The sequence below is a fragment of the Corvus moneduloides genome, chromosome 3, assembly GCF_009650955.1.
Source record: "Corvus moneduloides isolate bCorMon1 chromosome 3, bCorMon1.pri, whole genome shotgun sequence".
Taxonomy (NCBI): Eukaryota; Metazoa; Chordata; class Aves; order Passeriformes; family Corvidae; genus Corvus; species Corvus moneduloides.
This window is the reverse complement of record NC_045478.1, coordinates 19,666,229-19,686,690: the sequence shown is the minus strand read 5'-3', so window position 1 is coordinate 19,686,690 and position 20,462 is coordinate 19,666,229. Positions and strand designations below refer to the sequence as shown.

Below are 20,462 nucleotides of genomic sequence, written 5' to 3'. Positions count from 1 at the left end.
TGTCATACAAGAATGAGGATTTTATTCTGCTATGTTCTGTCAATAAACATGTTTTCTAAAGCATGAGACTCCTCCCAATGTTTCCAGCATCATTAATATTTCATATATTGATTAATATATTAATTATTTAATATATAATGTAGCTAGTTCTCAAGATTTGCAGCAATGCATTCAAACTTACCTACTGTCCTGTATGATGAATATAAAAGTTTATGTACTTACAGCGAATTGTATGTTTTTCATTTGCATTCAGGTTTTTTTTTAATTCTGTGAGTAAAATCTCTGTGCATAGTTCAAGGCACAGAAAACAGTTTTAAGGAAGATGAAGAAAAACAGGCTGATTATATTTAAAAGACTATTTTATAGTCAGGATCTTATCACAAATTATTATGAATGTATCAATTACACATTTCTTAGTAAAGAGAAAGGTTGATTAATACTGATATCCTATGCCTTTCAATTTGATATTGTTTTGATCATTAGTGTTTCAGGCTACCTGCAAACAGGGGCAGCAACATGCCTCCAGAGAGGACAGAAAAATACTTCTTGGCTTATGTCACGGGTGTGATACCTCCTGGGGAATGTTGTTTTTAAGTTTACCACAGCCAAGGTACTGGTTGTTCAAGGGACAATTTAGAGCAATGAATGCCAAACTCGAATTTAGTATTCAGAACTTTGGGCAAAACAATAAAGCAATCAAGATCTCCATTTATAAAGCATGGGCTAATAATTACATCTTGAATGGAATTGCTTTGAAAGCCATACTGGAAAAGTAAGCTAACAGCTGAAAAACCTAGAAATTAACACAGAATGCTTTCTTCCCTTTGAAAAATTCTCAATTACTTCAGTGAAACAGAATTAGGCCACTGGCTCTGTAAATGTAGCCATGCAAATGTATTGTCTCTCTGTACTAATATATATGTCTGGCAAATTCTTTTTGCTGTTACCATGGTTCTAATATTCTGATGTTTCAGCATAAAAATAACAGTTAAGTGTATGACTGAACACTGAGACATTTTTTAGACACTTAGGGGTTACAATTAACACTGAGGTCAAAATTTCTTTTCTAAAAACATTAAGCTATGATCTGAAATCTGTAATTCTCATATATGACAATTTAGAATGTTTATTAACAAAAAAACTGTCAAGAAAGCTACTGATTTTGCTTCCTCAGTTTCTAGCCCCAAATTTTTGTTTCCTATTCATCCATTGGCTGGTAAAAATGAGCAACAGGTGGAATGTCCTGACTTTCTTGCATTCTTACATCAAACTACTACAGATGTGTAAGAAAAAACCTCATTTCTCCTACAGCAAATACTTTTAAAGCCCAGTTTACAGCAGAAATATTTCCCAGTAAGCAGCTGTGCCACTCAGCAACTCTTGGGAATACAGGTCATCTAGAACTCAAGTTATCTGAATCATAAAGCCATAGATTATCTCAGGTTGGAAGGAACTCATAAGGATGGAGTCCAAATCCCTACTCCTCGCAGGACTACCCAAGAATAAATCATAAGCTTAAGAGTGTTGTCCAGATGTTACTTGAACTCCATACAGGGAGTCATGAAGCTCCATACAAACAAAAGACTCCATTAGACAGGAGGATTTTGGAATTAAGGAAAGTTTACGCAATTTGCAGACAATCTGGAGGGAAATGCCTGGCACTGTGGGACCCCAGAACTCTGCTTGAGGAATTTTAAGGAGTTTAAACTCAGCTTCCCCCAATTCCTGTCTTCTTTGTGGGGTTTTTTTTGAGAGCCCCTGGCTCTTCCTTCATTTCCCCATATTAACACTTCCATGTTTTCATGCTCAAGTCTGTAGTACCATTACAAACATGTGGAACAAATCAGCAGAGTTCTTAAGTCTTTTCATATTTTAGTACCTGCTTTCCCTGCATGTTCAGAGTTTCAACTGTATCAGATTTTTCAAGAAATACATAAAATTGAGGAAAAGTAGAAGGTGAAGGCAGAAAACAAAACTTGCTATGAAGTAGGAGCACTCCAAAACTGATTTAAACACATTCATGATATTTAGCCCTTGGTACAACCATGGTGCAAATCTAGCATCATCAATAGCAAAAGCAATGCTTTTAGATACAGGACACTGCAATTCCAATTCTAAATTGTGTCCCAAGTTTGTATCAAGTGTTCAGTTGAAATGCTGCAAAATCAAAAGCATTTATACACTAAGAAACTAGCCACATGCCGGCTCTGGCAACCTGCTAACCCTGACCGTTTAGCAGTGATTAGCAACTTGGTGTTGACAAATCTTACATATTACAAAAAGGTGTAGTTTTATGTATACATATATATATATATATATAGCTGTATATTACTATAAAGGTGTAATTGTGACTCTTGTAACATATACAAAAGCAAACAAATTAGTTAGCAAGGTATCCCATTCACACTACTCTTAACTTCCAAGTATATAAACACAAGTGAGACATTTGAGTAGTTACAACAAGTGGCTCACTAATTTCTATTTAATTATGAAATCTATGTAGAGCTCATATTGTTAGGAGTCTTCTGCAATATTGCAATGCAAAGATGGTTTCCTACACCACAATATTTATAAAGATAACTACTTCATTAACTGTAATTCTCAAAAAGCTGCTCTAAAACCAAAAATGAAGATGCTTTCACTAAGAGTAGAAATACTTATGGTTCTGAATACAGAAGACCAGTTATAGGAGTCAATCTGAATACAATTCCTGGAAGCCTCAAAAGCATACTCTGGTATGTGTTATTGGCAGTACTGCTTTGAATCTGCCTGTTCTGCTCTTTGAGTAAGCTGTACTTATAATTGCTTAAAAAACTGAATTTCAAGTTAACCACATTTTACTGAATTTGGCAAGAAGCATGGGTATAGAAAAAGGATGTTCCATATCAGTTTTTCTAACAGAACAAATCCATCACAGTTTCTGCAAAATAAAATTTATTAACTATATCAAACAACATATAAAGTGACAAAAAGTGCAGGGTGCATGAGTCATTAACATATGTGCAATCTTGTCATAGGCCCTTGTTTTCCACTGGAGTTGGCTGGAATTAACACTGTGGCAATTTGTGCTGGCTCTTGGGCAGGTAGGAGGTAAAGGAAGAAGGTATAGGAGATGAGACCTGCTCTGCAGAGCTGTCTATGACAGTGACTGCTGCAGTGAAATGACTGGGTGCTTTATCCCATACTGCTTTGCAGTGCCTGCATTTGCTAAATCAGGATGCTCAGTCTTCAAGGTAAACTATTCACATGTGCCTTTTCACCAGCATGTTTTGTCACAAAGGGCCAAACAGACCTATGGAAAATATCTACCCTTCTCTTTCTTTTCTTTCTTCTAATCATCATTTGCTTCTTCTCAGGCAAGATCACTGACAAGCAACAAAACAAAAAAGGCATTATTAGATTGGACAGGTCATAGATAAAAATCCCCATCCTTTTCCCACTTTTTTTTTTTTTCCCTCATAACATATGGAATGATCAGCCTTGTAGTGGGCAGTTCAGAAAGTCTGTCAATGACGGCTACTTCAAATTTAGCACCTTCTGAAGAGCTTGCATACAGAGTGTGAACTACCACAGATATCAGTTGCAGAAACACGGCAATAAGTCACTGAAGGGGCAGCGATCTGTTCAGAAACCCTTGTGCAGAGACCCCTAAGAAGGTTCTTCAGAGCAGCTGGAATTCACCCACATTACTAGCCTTTCCACTATGAGCAGTTCTCCAGAGTTGATAAAGGTGAGGCAGTAGCACACTGTAAAAGGAGAAGTAAAAGAGGCCTTCCTCACTCTCAACATTTAAAGAATTCTTGCTGAAAAAATGCTGACAGTGTCCTGAAGATAAAAGGGGATGAAAATCCATGAATGAAAATGGATAGCTGTTATTGTTTAATTCAATGAGCAGCTTCTCTGAACCAACATCAAAATGGCTCTGCCTCCCTGAATAAAAAAAGTTGTTTTGAATTTGATTTACTCTCAGAAAGCAAGGGACTGTGCGTATGAAGGTTCTACTACAAGTACATATTTAATTCACAGAAAACACGGTTTTACCGAGCAATTACAAGACTACTTTTAACAGTCTTGTTTCCCATCTGGTTTAATGGCATACTAAGGTGTCAGTTTCATTGCCATTGTTTTTGCCCCTGCATGCAAAGAACTGATATTTAGTCACAGAAATGCTACATGCCCACATATATTTATCTATATTTAGCACATGTTTATGAATACTGGGTGTGATGTATTTTATCTTTTGTTTTTTTTACTTAAAATTGACAGTGCATATAGGAGTGCTAAAATAAAGCACTCCTATATTTGAAAGGCATTTTCTTTGTTTCCTGTCCCCTTGTAATCAGACACTACTCTAAGAGAACGATGAAAGAACTGAAGAGAAAGAGCAAGTTCTTAGAGCTGAGTCTGGAAAAAAACAAACAAAACAAACTAGCAGAAGTAGCATATAAAAATAAACTTACCTGAGCTTTTTTGCTTTTCCAGCTGGTCTGTGGGTTCATTAAGTACTCCTGACTTCCATCCACATACATCTCCTGACTCCTCTGTGTAATCCTTCTTAACAAGCTCATTGTCCATATCCATTTATCAGGTTCTTTTCCTTCTCCTTTTTGAGGTCATATGTCCAATGGTCATGGAATTCTAATTTTCCTTAGCATCCAAACTCTGTATGTTGGCTAACAGAACCTCAGTTTTTGCACTAGCAGTTTCCTTTTAATTGAATGTTTGATTCTTTTTCCCTGCTGTGACATTGTTACTCATTCCTCTCATCACAACCTCTCCATCTTACATGTGCAGTGTCCAAAAACCACCTTAGTTCTTGTGAGAATGCTGCAGCCTGGCCTGCACCCACTATCCCTGACGACTGAAGTATGCTATTGTCCTGGAACATAGAGGTCCAGTAACTCCACACACAGTAAAGTCCTTAAGTTCAAGTAGATCCAAACATGCAGAGTATTTTAAAAGGTTGAGAAAAACATTTACTCATCATTGGAAGTGATAAGATCTGGAGTTTGATGAAAACTGAAGTTTGAGACTGGGTACAGGTTGATTAAAGCCAAAGGATCTTAGGATTGTGAAATTCTTGAGCTTAGTAAATCTGTTTGTGTCAGTAAATACATAACATATCAACTGTGCAGGCATCTTACCACTGCTGGAACAGACATCTTTTTCTATGTGTGAGGATATTTTAACTCGACCTGTGTTAACTCTGGGTGTTTCCTAGCAAGACCCGGAATGGACTTTGTGCTTGCACATGCTGAAAAAACACAAGCATTACTTTTTAGTGTCAACTCCAAGCCCAAGGAATCCATTTTTCTGCATTTTTAATTCAAACTATGCTGCACAACCAAGACATTGCAGAAATCTAATTCAGAATTCAAAACAATTTGTGTTAGACAAACCAAGAGCATTATAGAGATACAAAGAAATTAAAAAGCCCTGTAGTCAACCGTATCATTTTCTATGACATAACAGTATTATTTCTTCCTAAATATGCACATACCCCCCCAAAAAAATCCTGAGTATGCATAGGACATGACAGTCACGATGTATGCAAAGTTGTTATAAACATAGTTTCATATTTAAACATGGCCTTTTCCTCTTCAGACAACAGAGGAATTGCTAGTATCTCTGAAAATGTTACTAAACAAATCACCAGTGCTGAAAAGTAGCTTACAGCATATATCAAATGTATATTTGATTTAACAATCCTGGCGTAGGAGATATGAAATAAAAGATGAGCCACTGATTTACAGTATCACAAGAGGCCTGGGAAACCCCTTTCAATAGTATTCCTTATGTGAGAGAATGCCCTGCTGCAGCACTGAAGGAATGTCAGAACATCTACTCCCTACAGTTTATCCTCATAACAAACCTTGGAGATCTTATCTTTCTGCATTTTGACTATTTTATTTGAACTGAGGATCTGCTCAGAAAGTGACAAAGATGGACTAGGTTAAATGCTGTAACATGGTACTTATTCACACCACATTAGGCAGAGGAACACTAAAATTAGGCATAAAATTTTATTCCCTTGGTAATATCCTCCAGTATTGGCTAGAGACAGGAGGAAAAAAGGGGATTTCCCTTGGAAAAATAAAGCAAGCTGTTGATATGAAATATAAATACTGCAGTATTACATTTGCAATAGTATCACTATTTCTACTGGGGGGGAAGGGACATGAGGGAGACAACATCACCAGAGAGCCTGGAAAAAATTAACCATTCAGTGAGCAGTCTAAAGGCTTTTTTGAATGGCAACTATACTCTCCTTTACATTCTGTCTGTAAACAATCTTATTAATAACAAAACCATGAGAAAGTGAGATGTTTTCTTTTGATTTTACTGGAGCTGCATGAGAAATATGTTTGGCCTGTCATTCTACAAAATGATATTACAAGCCTGTTCCAAAGCTCACTGCTCTCTTTCCTTTGGGGTCAGAAGCAGGATCATACAAAGTAGGAACAAAACAACAGCCTTTTTAAAACCCCTCATGAAAATATTTTTTTTTTAATTGCTGCTTTGCCCTAATTCTCTTCACTACTACACCAAGCAAGGGACAGCACTTTCCAGATTCAGACTGAACCAGACGAAGCCATACCAAGTGAACATATATTTGCTGTATACCATGCCCTTTTTAATCAACTTCCTGATAAAAAATGCCATGAAGACATAAGGTATGAGAAATGAAGACCTTTAATACTTCACAAAATAACAGATGCCAGTGCTGGTTTGGTTGGGAATCTGTGACCTCACAGATGTTTATGAGTTTGCCTGGTGCATAACTATAATCAATTTGGTTATGACAGACCGTCAAGAAAGGTAAAATTTATCCTGAAGGAAACTTGGTTTCTGAAACCAACTGCTCAAATGCATTAGGCAGGTGGGAGTTTCAGCAAACCAAAGGGTCTAGTGGCAGACACAACATTGATTTCTTATTGTTTACAACCTACCAGACAGTTCTATACTGACCTGATTTGATGGATCTCTCTGGGGAACCCTGCAGCCCTGGATATTTCCACAACCAAGTTGGCCAGTTCCTTACTTGGTGACTGTGTTCCACATCCGCAGCTTCAGTGCAAACATGCTGAACTAGTATATATACACTGAAAATCTGATCCGAGATCAGATTTTAAAATCTGATCTAATAATAATGTTTACTGTTTTCATGACTAGAAGTATGATCCCTTTTAAGGGATCAAAAATCCTATTGTGATTTTTGTCTGTCTCTCTCCACATTCTACTTCCTCTCCCCACACAAGACGTTTCCCCTTCATTTCAGTTTCATTACATTTTGCTGCTTTTTCCTCTATGGCTAAAACAGGCAGAGTGGTTCTAATCAAAGCAAAACACTGTGAAGGATTCTAAAGAGATAATCTTTGTCAACAAGCTATAAACAGTTTGAGTTGTTCTCCTTGTGACTTTTAAATCTAAGATATGTGAAGAAGATGATGCTATTTGGTCTGCACCATTTTTACTCCATACTAAAAATCTGGCTGCACTACTGTTTAGAACACCATTGACAATCTTATCAGCATTTCTCATCACTACTATTTCGAGAAAGAAAAGGTCAGTAAGTAATCCACAGCCATAAAGTTTTCTGGTACTATACTATCAGGAACTTCACATCTTTACTGAAAGTTGAATGATGCAAACATTTATCAAGCTCAAACAAAGTGATACCAAACTCAGTATTTCCATGAGGATGTTCAGTGTTGTATATCTATTTAATACCGAAGTACTTTTCCACCACTGACTCTCTCAACAAAACAATGACTGTTCTCAAAGTTGATCAAGAAATGATTCTAAAACAGATAACTTTGTTTTATAAACGTGCTTGTGCGATGCACTTAGAAAGAAATACCTGTGCACATTTCCCATGGACATGCTAATGGATGGGAATTATATTTTCATTCTTTTAGAGTCCATATAAAAGCCTGACCAGTGCAGAACAGCTTTCAAAACAGTACCTTTTCTTCCATTCACATAGCAAAGTTTCTATGCCTTGCTAATAGTCTGCCGCATATGTGTAGCATGTATGTGTATATAATCAAAATATTCCTTTGCATATCTTACTCATCTCCTCAACACAAAAACTAAAAAAAAATAGAAAAGAACAGGAAAAACAGAAACCCTCAGATATAGTCCTTAACAAATCTGAAGAAATCATATATGCCTGATTATACTGAAGTAGCTCCTCTTCTTTCTTAATTGTCTTTGTCTCCAAACACACAGTTGCTCAATTTTATAATATGTAACATCCAAGACTGTAGAGTAAAACAACAAAGTCATACTATGAACCAAGAACTACTACAATAAAACTGATGCCCTTTTTGAAAATGTGGGCATATAACTGGATATTTGAATCTAAAACAAAGAAACCGCTGCAAATGTTTAGCATTTAACTATTGCCCTTGTTGGTGAAAATAAGGCGGGGGGGGGGGGTGGGGAGAGGAAAAACATTCACTCTCCAGAAAGTTCAAGCTGTAAAATACATACAAAATTGAATCTACTGTAAGATTAGTTTAAAATATACCTAATTCTACATTTATTCCTTGTAATCATTTACTCTTCTCTTTGTTTCACTTGATAAATCAATGTAGTTTTTAGAAAAATATAGTTACTGAGAAAGATCCTGGGTTTTTACATAGTCTTGCATCACTCTGTATTTCTAATGTTCAAAGTGTTATGTTGCCATCTCAATTGTTTTTAAATGTGTCATATTGCAAACAAGTATAAATATATATAGTCATCAGACTACACTACAGCAACCAAGTTTAACCTTATCATTCCAAACTTGATCAACCTTAATAAATCATATGGGGTACCTGATAACTGCCTAGCAAGGGTTAATAGTTTCTTCCAATATTTGGGGGGGTTTTTTTGTTGTTTGCAGAGTGGCATGACAAAGACTTTTATTTGTTTGGCAATTTTTGAAGAAAAACTATCACACAGAACTGAAATGGCAATTAAAAAAAAAAAAGGGAGAGAAAGGTAAAAACTAAACATCATTTGGAACTGTAGCTGTTGTTCTCCCCAACAATATAATTAAAGGTAACAAAAACGCCACACCACTCAAATTAAAGCAAATAATCTATTAAACTGTTCTACAGTAGTCACAAGAACTATGTAAAGACAATTACCAGATAATATTTTTTACTTAACCCCAACCTTAAATGCAGTTTCAAAATTAGGTCAGTTAAAATGAAAATCACCATTTTAAAGGAGATTAAGAATCATTAGAATTGAATAAAAATATTCCTAAATGACTACACAAAAAAATAGCAAAGGTAACTAAATGTTCAAGTACCCCATATTTTATACACAGCATCAGAATTATATAAGAAATGCCTATCAATGGATGCTGTGTTCGAGAAGTGGGATTCCAGTCTGACTCAGTATTATTATCTGACAAAAAAAAAATCTAATGCACAGATAGCTTGTTTATTTTTTTCTTTTGTTTTCTTTTCTCAAAAAAGAAGCCTTTATAAGGACACATATATAATGGAGATATATAGACCTGAAGGAATCACAAGCAATTTGTCAATCTGTAACTCAGGCTTTAGCATTACTGGCGAGTTTGTGTTAAATAAGCATTTTTTTCCTTTCAACCAAGAAAATTCACACCACACCAACCAAAACTAATCACAGCAGGGGTCTCATTGAAACAGTAGTTGCTAATTTTACAGGTCTGCCCACATTGTTCTAGAAAATAGGAAGCAGAAATCTGACATTTCCAGCAGTCGTTATTAAAACAACAATCACTGAGAGCTCGATCCTGTTCTCACTGGAAGCAATGTCAAACTCCCCGTTGACTTCAGGGAGAGCAGGATCGGGCCCCGAGCTGCTCAGCCTCCTCCAGCTCTATGCGCAGAAGTATGTGTTGTGGAGCTGGGGTGGGAGAAGTACAAGCTATTCCTTTGTTAACTGCCCAAAGAGTTGAACTTTCCATCACTTTGTCAACAACAGCAAAGTGCCCTGCAAGCAACAACGGTGATAAAAGGTCATATTTACCTTGAGGGAACAGGAAAAGGAAAGCCGCAGAATTGGAAAACAAAGTAGTCCAAAGGAATTATCTATGCATGCAGTCCAAACGTGCACCTTCAAGTAGGCCACAGTCTGTCAAGCAGTCGTCTCGGCACCAGCCACCCTGCCTTCCATCTTACGAGATTCACCCAGAAAACTGACAAACCTGCTCCACGACAACAAAATTCTCCTAATGCTTTTGAACGCCCACCATTTGTTCTCCATTCATCCAATCAACTTTCCACTGCACATCTTCTCCTGCGACTGAGGCTCAGAGGCAGGATCCCTTCTCATCTGTATGCTAATTATTTTGCCACATGGACAAAAGTAATAATGCTTTCAGACAGGAAACCAACGGGCCTGAAGTCGAAGGCAGAAATTAATAAGTTTCCACCACTGAAGGCTGAGAAGGTGGGCATGCGTGCAGCTCTGTGGCTGATGGATCAGCTGTAACCTCCATTTAAGAGCAGCAGAGAGGCGACGGGCTGGAGGAAGCCTAGGCAGCATAGCATGCATCAAGCCCGAGTTCCCCTAGAGACCACATTACTGCAGCAGAACAGCATCTGTAGCAGATTGCTGACTTACCCCGCCTGAGCCCGCATCCTTTAAGCAGCGCGGCGCGCATCCATCCCGCCGGCCCCGCGGCGCGGTGCAGTGCCCGGCGCGGCCGCGCAGGCCCGGCCCCCGCGGCGCGGCGGGAGGCGGGCAGGGCTGGGGCCGCGCACCCCGGCCGGGCTCCCCGGCGGCGGGGGGCGCCGCGCCGGCGCTGTGTTCCACCCAATGGAGGGGAACGCCGAAACGCCGCAGCCGACCGGGAGGGGAGACCGCTAAAAATACTCCCCTGCCGCTGTGCTGGCGTAAAATGGTGTCTCCGATAGAGAACATCCCCCCCCCCCCCCAAAAAAAAAAAAAGTCCCAACAATTAGGCTTCTAAATGTATCTTTTAAAGAAAATAATGATGGAAAACCATCGTTTTTCTGCTGGGGTACCTCACCAGAGTCCCTAGAGTTAATTTAGCTGAAGCTTTGTTTATATTACCTGTTCACACCATCTTCTCCCCTTTGAAACAAAAGAAATTAACTATTTACAGAAGAAAAGATTAGCAGCCTTACACCATTACCGACTTGCACGGCTCAACTTTATGTAATCAAGGCCCCAAACAGAATCCAGGGCTCGTAGGCATAAAGGGGCCAGTTTTGCATGTACAAACCCTCAACAGCGTTTCCCCAGCAATTTGACGTGGACTCTGTGGGTCTCGCTGCCTGCGCTTAGCCAGGGACCGCGTTACTAAACGTGTCACAAAGACAATGACTGGGAAGAGGCACCTCACCGCCTTCCACAGCTGTGCAGAGGCTTTTCTCCGGCGCTCGCCCGCTCGTGGGCAGCGTCCCTAAAGGGCTCGCCCCCGGGCTGCCGGATGTCCCTACGACGGGAGCGGCTTGACAGCGGGGAGTCGCTTCGTTTAAACCCGTCCCCGAAATGTCATTTCGGTAGCAGCGTGACAGGCTGTGATCTTTACGCGGAGGCGGAGGCTCCCCCCTGCCTTGGCACGACTCCGCACGCCCCCGCGGACTCAGCCCTGTCGTGTCCCGGCCCCTGCCCCGGGCACCGCCGCGCCTCCTGCCGGGTCCCACCCGCCCTGCGCGTCCATCCCCGCAGGCAGGCTGTTCCGCACGGGAAGGACCCTGGCTAGCGCACGCACACAGCCTACACGCCCTCCCTACACACAAGCGCGCCTGCCGATCTCGTTGCCCTCCTCGTTGCCATTGTGCTGCTGCAGCCCCCTCCTCCCCGTACCCCGCCCTCCCTTCTTCCCTCCCTCCCTGCCGCGGCTCGCCCAGCTCCGCGGTGCTCCGTACGGGCAGCCCCGCGGCTGGCAGGGCACTGCGGGCAGCCCCTGCTGGCCGCGACAGAAGCGGGGGAGACTGACCCAAAAGTCACGAGGAACACCCTCCTCAAGCCCTGGGAGGTAATCCCTCTCGAGCCCGCTCTGCCTGACGTGTGAACACCAGACATGTCGGTTACTGTATGGGGTTGCCATTCCCTCCCCACCCAGCCTTGCCAGGCACCACACTGCGGTCTGAAGGGAAAGCGAGTCTCCGCGTACCAGCCCGTGGCATCCCCAGCCGGCAGAGCAGCTCCGCGGCCGCACTCCGATGGCAGGAGAGGGGCTTAGTGGGGGGGGGGGGGAGGTTTTTGATAGGGATTCAGAGGAGAGCCAGCCTGCTGGGGCAGGGACTAACAATAGCAGAGCCCTCACGACATCCACGCTTTTGGTGGAAAACGCAGTGTTTCCCTCTGAAAGCAAAGGAAAAAAAAAAAAAAAAAAAAGACTTACGTGTCTCTTCCCCCGCCCCCCCATCTCCACCTCGCTCGTGGTTTGAGGTTTTTGTTTGGGTTTTTTTTCCTTAATTCTTCTCTGTCATCTCTGATTACATCTCCCTGCACTCGGAGGGCTCCCCCGAGACCGAGGCGTGGAACCCTCGGGAGCGGCCGGGCCGCAGGTGCGGGCGGGGAGCGCGGAGGGCACCGCGCAGGGTGGGGGGAGCCGGTCTGCGGGGAGAAAAGCCTCCTCGTAGCAGGGAGGGAGAGCTACCATGTTTGTGTCGTAGCAAGGGCATGTCAGTTTGGGTTTTTTCCACACAAATCAACGTAGCCTGAGAAGCACACATGCACACCTGGCAATGAAAGGGCTCCCTTGTAAGTGAATAGGGTATCTACACCTCTACAGATGAATCTCAGCATTTCTAACGTCAGGTTTACATGCAGAACCTTTGGATAATGGTATTTGCGTTTGAAAAATCAAGGCTTGTCTTCTCCCTCTGCTCGAGCTAGCTTCCTTATGTTAGATCCTAGCTACCCTTAATAGGATAGTGAAGGCCACTATGTGGTACATATATCATGGCAGGTGTTGTCAAACTTTTTGAAGGCGATTTATGTGGGGAAAAAACTCTCATCATCTTGTCCAGCCTTTGGGGTGACACAAAGAAAAGGCCCAGTGCTCCTCCCACTGAAGACAAAAACAATATTTGCTCTAATGAGGACAAAATGTATATAAATGTTGTATTGGTCAGTGTTAAGGGGGGTGGGGGAGGCCACTGCATAAATTAGAAGCATTCACAAAAAAAAAACAGTCTGGAAAGAAATTTGGGAGACTGGTAATTCATTGGCCTAATTATCCTCCATAAGATATTAGGGTATGGGTTTAATGCTGTGGGTTGGATTCTCCCTCCCCCAGCCTGTGTCTCGTCAGTGCGCATTATCCATGGGGAAAAGGAGATGCAGGTCATGTTTAAGCAGCGTTAATGAGAGCACAGTATTTTTCCTGCAGGTTAAGTTGGCCAGGTTAGCAAACTTCAGGTAGAGTACGCTTGAAAACCTTCCATTTCTTTTACTTTCCGGCTAGTAGCAGTTTCTAGTGAGTCTTGAAACGTTAGACAAACACAGAAAGCAGAATTCAAGCATCAGAAGAACCCACTACTGTCAATAAGGGAGTACAATTTCAGCTTGACAGGAGTATTACAAGAATATACCCGCTAACGAGCAGCCTTAATTGGCTTGCATATTGTGGCTGTCACTGTTAAAACCTGTTCCTATGCAATCCTATTTTATACATCCTTTAAACGTATAGTTCTCTAAAGCAGTTAAGGAGACAATACTTTACTCACTGGGCTTTTGATTTTGAGTGAAAAAGAAATAAGAAGAAAGGGAAATTTAAAAAAAACAGGAAACCCTATTGAGAATATAATATCAGTGAGTGAGAAACTACGTGAAAGTCATAGTAGAAAAAAGCAACAGACTTTTTTGGGTTAAGTGCACTTTCTCAGTTTTGAACGTAAATTGTTATTTATCCATATATTACAATGGCTGCAGATGTTTCACTGACATTTACTATGCTCAAATCCTTTAAAATGCAGTATGTTCTTTAACAGATCCCACCGTTTTTTTCAGCAAAACACTTTCTCTTAAAAGTATTTTGAATTTAGTGATTTGTGGGAGTTCGTTGCTTGTCCTGGCAAATCCTTCACGCACTAGAGTTTAATATGTGGCTTCAGTTTTTCCAGTACAGGGTCATGCTCATAAAGAATACAAATGAAAGAAGATGGTAAAAAAAAAAGTTACTGCGCATGTGCAATTGGCTGTTATTAAATGACAACAATGTATCTTCTAGAGAATAAAAGTAAAAATACCAAATGGGGCAGAGCCCCCGTGCTACGTAAAGTGATTTACTTTAAAGAAGTTGTTCCTAGTCTGATTTAAAACTGTCTAACCTACGAACTTGGATATAAAATAGTGTTGCAGCTGAAGACTGCAAAAGTCATTTATATGTATAATGAGACCTTAAAAAAATCTTCCAGATCAATTTTAAATCAATAAAATGCTTCCTATTGCCAAACTCCGGAAAATGGGCATGTGCAGTGCAGATGCAGGAAAGACCCTGGGCACAATAGTGTTGGTGAGGGCAAACATAGTTTTTGAGGTGACAAGCTGGAGCATGCTGGGGGGTTTTGCACAAAAAAAAAAAAAGAAAAAAGAAAAAAACAAGAAAGAAAAGAAAAGAAAAACCCCAAACAGATAAATGAAAACATTTAGCTCAACAAAGCACTCTCTACTAGGATGCGAAAGTCTGGCTAAGTATGACAACACCTGTAATGTCCCTCACCTCCTGAGAGTTAAATTGCACTGCTGCAAGGAAGTGCTGTTTAAACTCCACTGCCCCATGGATCGATCCCAGAAAACAGAATGCAGGCGAAGACAGCTCTCGGAAGAGAGGAAGAATTTAAATAAATTTAAATTAAGAGACTTGCACTTTACCACAGCCATCTTCCCGCCACCTAATTAGAAGGCATGAAGCCTCTCCTGCCTTTACCTCCGGGAGCAGTCGCTGGGCACGGGGCCGGCGAGTGCAGACAGCTCCCGGTGCGGACAGCTCCCGGTGCGGACAGCTCCCGGGGAGCCGGACAGCTCCCGGTGCTGAAGGAACCGCATAGACGCGCCGAGGGGGGCGGCGAGGGCTGGGGCTGAATAGCGCTGTCTGCAGAACAATGGCAGCCAACTCCAAATCCTGCTATAATCACATTAATGAGATTAATCAGTGAATTAGCAGCAGTCAAATGTCAGGGTGGCAGGGAGGAATCCAACCAAGCTCGGTAATTAACTTTTGGGGGGCAGGGGAAGGGAATCGACTGCATTATCTGTTAGGCTTTTCCCGAAGTTTAGCAGGTTTTATTCACCAGCCTTTGGAAGATGCTGACAATTCAAGTGGAGGGGGAAGGTGGGGATAAGACGGAGACCTCAACCTCTGCGTGCTACAAGACAGCCTGCTAATGCACAGTATGCCATTACTTCCAGCTGAAGTCCATTGAGGAAACTAGAACCGTTTCAGACACCCTTCACTCCCTGCAGCTGCCAGAGCTGCACTGGGCTGAGCTCTGAGTGTGAAACTAGTTCTGTGAGCTAACTTCCACCACAGACTCCAATAGGCATGATAAATATGGCGGATGCCAAAAAAGCATTAAATCTTATTCCTTTTTAAAAATGTACAAGAAACATACTCTTTCTGAAATCAGAGGGATAGGAGAAAAGAGTACCCTTTGAACAAATATCAGAGATAGATTATCACACCAAATTAATGCTAGATCTGTTGCAGAGTGTCTTCTAAAAAAAAAATAAACCCATAAAAAATAGGAATTTTACTCAAGTAATTTAGGGTAAGTTACTTAATGTAGACAAGTCACAGATCTAGTCTCTAGCTGACCTCAATAAAAGTGAAACTTCTCACCACCTGAAATCCAGCACCCATGACCATTTCTCCACTGTAAGTGTGAAATATAAAAAAAAATATTCCCCGTAGATTACAAATAAAATCCAGAAGTATTTATTTGCAAGAAAGAGAATGCTGCATTTCTCCTTTTCTACCTTTAAAGGAGTATCATCAACCAGGTAAAGCATTTATCATGTAAAAAGCCTACTTTTATCCACACATTACTTCTTCGGAAAAGAAATAAAGGTTTAAAAAAACCTCCTCTGCCTAGATGAGGCTGTGCACGTTGTTCAGGACTCAGAAGAAAATGGCATGCTTCTGTTCCATTGAGTTCAATCTTTGTTAGTGACAATTAAAAAAACCAAACCTGTGTAACACCTGTTCTATAAGACACGAGGTAGTTTCTTTTTTACTGATATAAGTTGTTTTCTTTTATACTCTTTGGCTACATTTTAGCACTAAATTAATAGGATTAACAAATCTGCACTAAATGTACATGGACTACTTATCAGAACTATTTTAAAACCGAAATATATACTATGATGTTTTCAGAGAGTTAACTGAATTAACCACTCCTTACTTACTTACTTTCTTCTCTTTAAAGAAAATGTATTACAGATACGAAACATTTAAGATAGTGTTGTTTAAAAAATGCTACTGTTATACAAAGTTCCCCTTCGAAGTACAAATCCATTGTTTTCAAAAGTCATTTTAGTGCAAAATATAGTATCTTATGATCTTTTATTTAATTGCATTCGGCTGTCATTGAGCATTCCAATCTGTGAAGTTTGTCTCGGGTTCTCCACATCAAACAAGTACTGTCCACATGCAGCAAGTTTATATAAACAACAACATGCTTAATGCATGCAACATTATGCAGTCATATAGTAAACACATTCTTTAGGATTTCTTTATCAGCTATTCTACAGCCCAATACAATTTCAGCTGCACAGCAGTATTGCCAGAAGAACTTGAAAAGAGCAAACAATGGACATTTAAGTACAAGCGACAGAATGACTGCAAAAATCACAATAATCTTCCCAGTTAGCTGCAAGAATCAACCCCCACCCTGCACAAAACACAGCCCACACCTGCACTGTTAACCATTTACAAGTTAAACATAAGCAAGACATTTCAGCATGGTTAAGAAACGCCCTGGCTTACTACAACTTTGAAAGGATGAGGAGTAAGAAGCATACCACAGAGACCCAGAAAAGGCTGCTTTTTTCTTCACTGAACACTGAAAAGATACCCCATGTTCCAGGGAATTAAAAAAAAATATATATATATTAAAATACACCCACCAACACTGAGTAAAAAAACCAGGGGGGCTTCAAGAAGACTGCAGGGAAAAAGCTCTCACTCTCTTTAGTGTGCAGAAGCTTAGGGGGAAAAAATGTCGCCCTGGCAGGAATGACAAATGCAGTAGGATAGGCTAGCAGGCCTGAGGGATCTGTTTTACTTCCACATACATCCTCTAATGCACGCACTCCCACTCATCCTCTCGAGATGCCTTTTTTTTTCCCTCCACTTTTTTTTTTTCAGCAGCTCCAAATCCCCGGCATATGACCTTCTGTTAAATAGATAAAAAAAAATTTGCTTATCAGTCATGCAAATGAGGCTGAATTCATTTTCCACAACAGATGGCCTCATAGATAATGATGATGGAAGAGAGAAAATTGAATGTCTCTCACAAGGTGGTCATGGCAACCGAGAGCAGAATAATATCAATAATAAGCTCACTGCATAATAAGGTTGTCAATCCCACAAATCAAAGTCTCCAGCTAAATCAGGTATCCCACCCCCCGCTAGTTATCAGGTAAATAGAGAAATAGAGAGCATCCTTTTTCTTTTTAAACAAGGCACTGTGAAAAGAAATTGTAGCTCCAGAGCTTCCAGGGTACAAGGAGAAGGAAGGAGCAGAAGAGATTTTTCTCCGATAATTGTGTTTTATTTGATGATCTGGGAGGGGGGTGTTGGATTTATACTCTTTTTGGTTTTTTTCCTTTTTTTTTTCTTTTTTTAATATTATTACTTCCACAGAAGGTTTTTTGTTTGTTTTTTTGGTTTTTGGTTTTTTTGAAGGGGGAGTACTGGTTTGTTTTTTTAATAGTGAGGCTGGTATTTTGAACTCGATCTGCTGCCGAAGCCTTGCCTCCCCTCCCTGTGTCTGATGTGGAGTGCTGCATTGATGCAATAGCAGCTCGCCTCAGGCTTTCACCTTGGCTCCCAGGGGGCCATCCCGCAAAATGAATCAGCAGCCATCCTGAGCAGACTGATTAAAATGAAAATGGCAAGGCACATGTCTGGGCGGAACTAGAGCTGAGCTGCGCTGCACTGCCTGTCTGGCAAGCATGCTCAATATAGCTTTTGCTAATAATGGCTTACCGCCTTTCGGGTTTTTAAAGGTATTACCGTCGCCCCTTCCCCCACCCCCTAAACAGATAATGGTGCTGGGGGCTTTCCCCCCCTTCGCTGTATACTGCTCACAGCTAGAGTTTGCCAGACTGACATGCAGTGATTGTGAAAAGACACACAAGGATTTTGAAATCCTGGCTTTGCAAGGATTTTCTTCACAGATGTGCTGAAATACCAGGAAAACATATTAACATGCAGCTATAAATTATTCCCACATATTAGCTGAGAAAGAAACCTCAGATGAAGAGGAAAGCTCAGTCACTACCAGACACACCATTTTCACACACACCATACCACCCCCCCCGCCCCTGATTTTTACACCTCAGCTTGCATTGGCACCTTGTGCATTATGCATCACGAGAAAATGATTGCCAGTAAACGCAGAGCAGCTTCCTGGAGCTCTCTATGGCCTGTGCTTGACACACACAAACTGGATCTCTAACCCCCCCACAGTCCCCAAGCAGATAAATGTGTGCATAGAGAAAGAGCCATTTAAAGTGTGCATCTCCTATAGTCCTTTAACAAAACAGGACTATTTTGCGGCCAGCTCCGGTGCGCAAACCTAGCATCGACAAAGCATCAACATCAATCCATGTGTAGGGGGGGGATCTGAAACCTGGGCAGACTGTTGTTTCCTGAGATTTGGGAATTGCTCTGCCTGGGGATTTTTGGTGGTGGTTTTTTAAGCAAGCAGCTCAGTGGCATATCGCTGGAAACTGCCGTATATGTGCTATACATATGCACATACACCTCGATGTGCCGTCGGTTAAGCCTTGTCTTTAAACCACTGGGATTATTCCCCCCCACCTCCCCGCCTTCTCCCCCCGCCCTGCACTCTAGCCCTGTTACTGCAGTGTGAACCAGAAATCAATAGGGCTGCTCTAATGGAGGTTCCAGCTGCAGTTGGCTGTGCAGGCGCGCACACACACACACACACACACACACATTGACGTCTGTGCAGCTTTCTCAGCCGATTGGGCACCACATCGGATGTTCTGTGGAGCAAAGAATAGGAATCATTTACCGTCTGCTAAAAAAAAAAAAAAAAGTACCTTGCATCTCCCGGTCTCCAAGAGCACCAGGCTGGGCTCGCCGCACAGGCTGGCTGCAGTGTGCGAGCAAGAGCTCAGCTCAGGGTACGTGCAGGTACCTGAGGACACCCCCAGATTACCACAGAAACTGATGGGGCACAGAACCCCACAATTCATCCAGGATCTTTTATAAGGTTACCCATTCATATTGTCAAAGATAAGAATATGAACATAGGAAAACAGATACAAAAAAATCACAGTAGTTTAACTGATGGATTATTAGAGCTCTTATGCCCTTTGACGTGTTTGCAAGTATTTCTGAGCTCTGAAGAGTATTTTAATCAAAGTTTTATTTTTAAGGGCTTTGTTAGAAATTATCCACTGAACATTTAATATTTTTTTTGTAAATCGCTTGCTTCCCCCTTCTTCAATAGAAGAATATATAATTTGTTGAATATTAGTCTCCAGTTTAATTTTCTATAGTCTTCAAGGTTTTTTTATATAGATATTTATATGTGAAGCCACCCCTTGTTACTAAAACATGTTTGGGTTTTTCCCCTTTTAAACAATAAACCCCAGGCTCAGTTTTCTGATCTTGTAGCTGTTTATCTCTGAAACAAGAAACAACCCTGTTAGTGAACATATAAAAAATCCTAATTCTCTACTCCCAAAATAAGGTATTCCTGGTATCTGCAACACCACAAAACACCTCCCCCACCTCCCTGTCTATGTATTTCAACTTCAGCGTATTGACAGCCACTGCCCCAGCCAAAGTCTGGCTCCAGTGAAGCATTTATATTCCTTCCACTCAGCCCTGTGGATCTTTTGCAGGGCTCAGGATGCCAACCCAGGACCTGCTCTGGAGAAATAAAGTCTGGGAAAATGAATGAATCATAAAGCCATATTGCATGACAAAGTCACATCCCAGCCTATGTCCAAGAGTTCTTTCTTACGCAAGCTTTTAAAAAAACGTAGTTTAAAAATTATGGCATATGGCAGGTTACTAAGTAATGGGCTGTAGGAAACCTTAGAACAAAAGGGAAGCACAGAAGTCCACCTCTCCTTAACATCAGCAATTACACCACCACAGTACCCCCTCCCCAAATATTTATCTAATCTCTGCTTTAATTATTTATACTAGTTGCTTTTTTTTCTGCTGTCCTTAGCAGTTTGGAGCACAAATTAACTGTTCACGGTTTCTCTGTGTGGAGACATTCTGCCTAGGA

At 41.1% G+C, this 20,462-nt stretch overlaps 1 protein-coding gene across 15 annotated transcripts in view; it reads right to left on the bottom strand.

The window, feature by feature from the left end:
* The window catches only part of MYT1L (myelin transcription factor 1 like), a 315,791-nt gene extending 298,600 nt beyond the window's left edge, over positions 1-17,191 (bottom strand). For 4 of the 15 annotated variants that reach the window (XM_032104535.1, XM_032104544.1, XM_032104539.1 and 1 more), the window contains exon 1: positions 10,012-10,551. The gene's annotated coding sequence lies outside the window, so the exon portion shown is untranslated. Of the gene's footprint in view, positions 1-10,011; positions 10,554-17,091 lie in introns of those variants that run through there. The other 11 variants (XM_032104529.1, XM_032104533.1, XM_032104531.1 and 8 more) reach the window with 6 other exon arrangements.
* Positions 17,192-20,462: the final 3,271 nt, after the last annotated feature.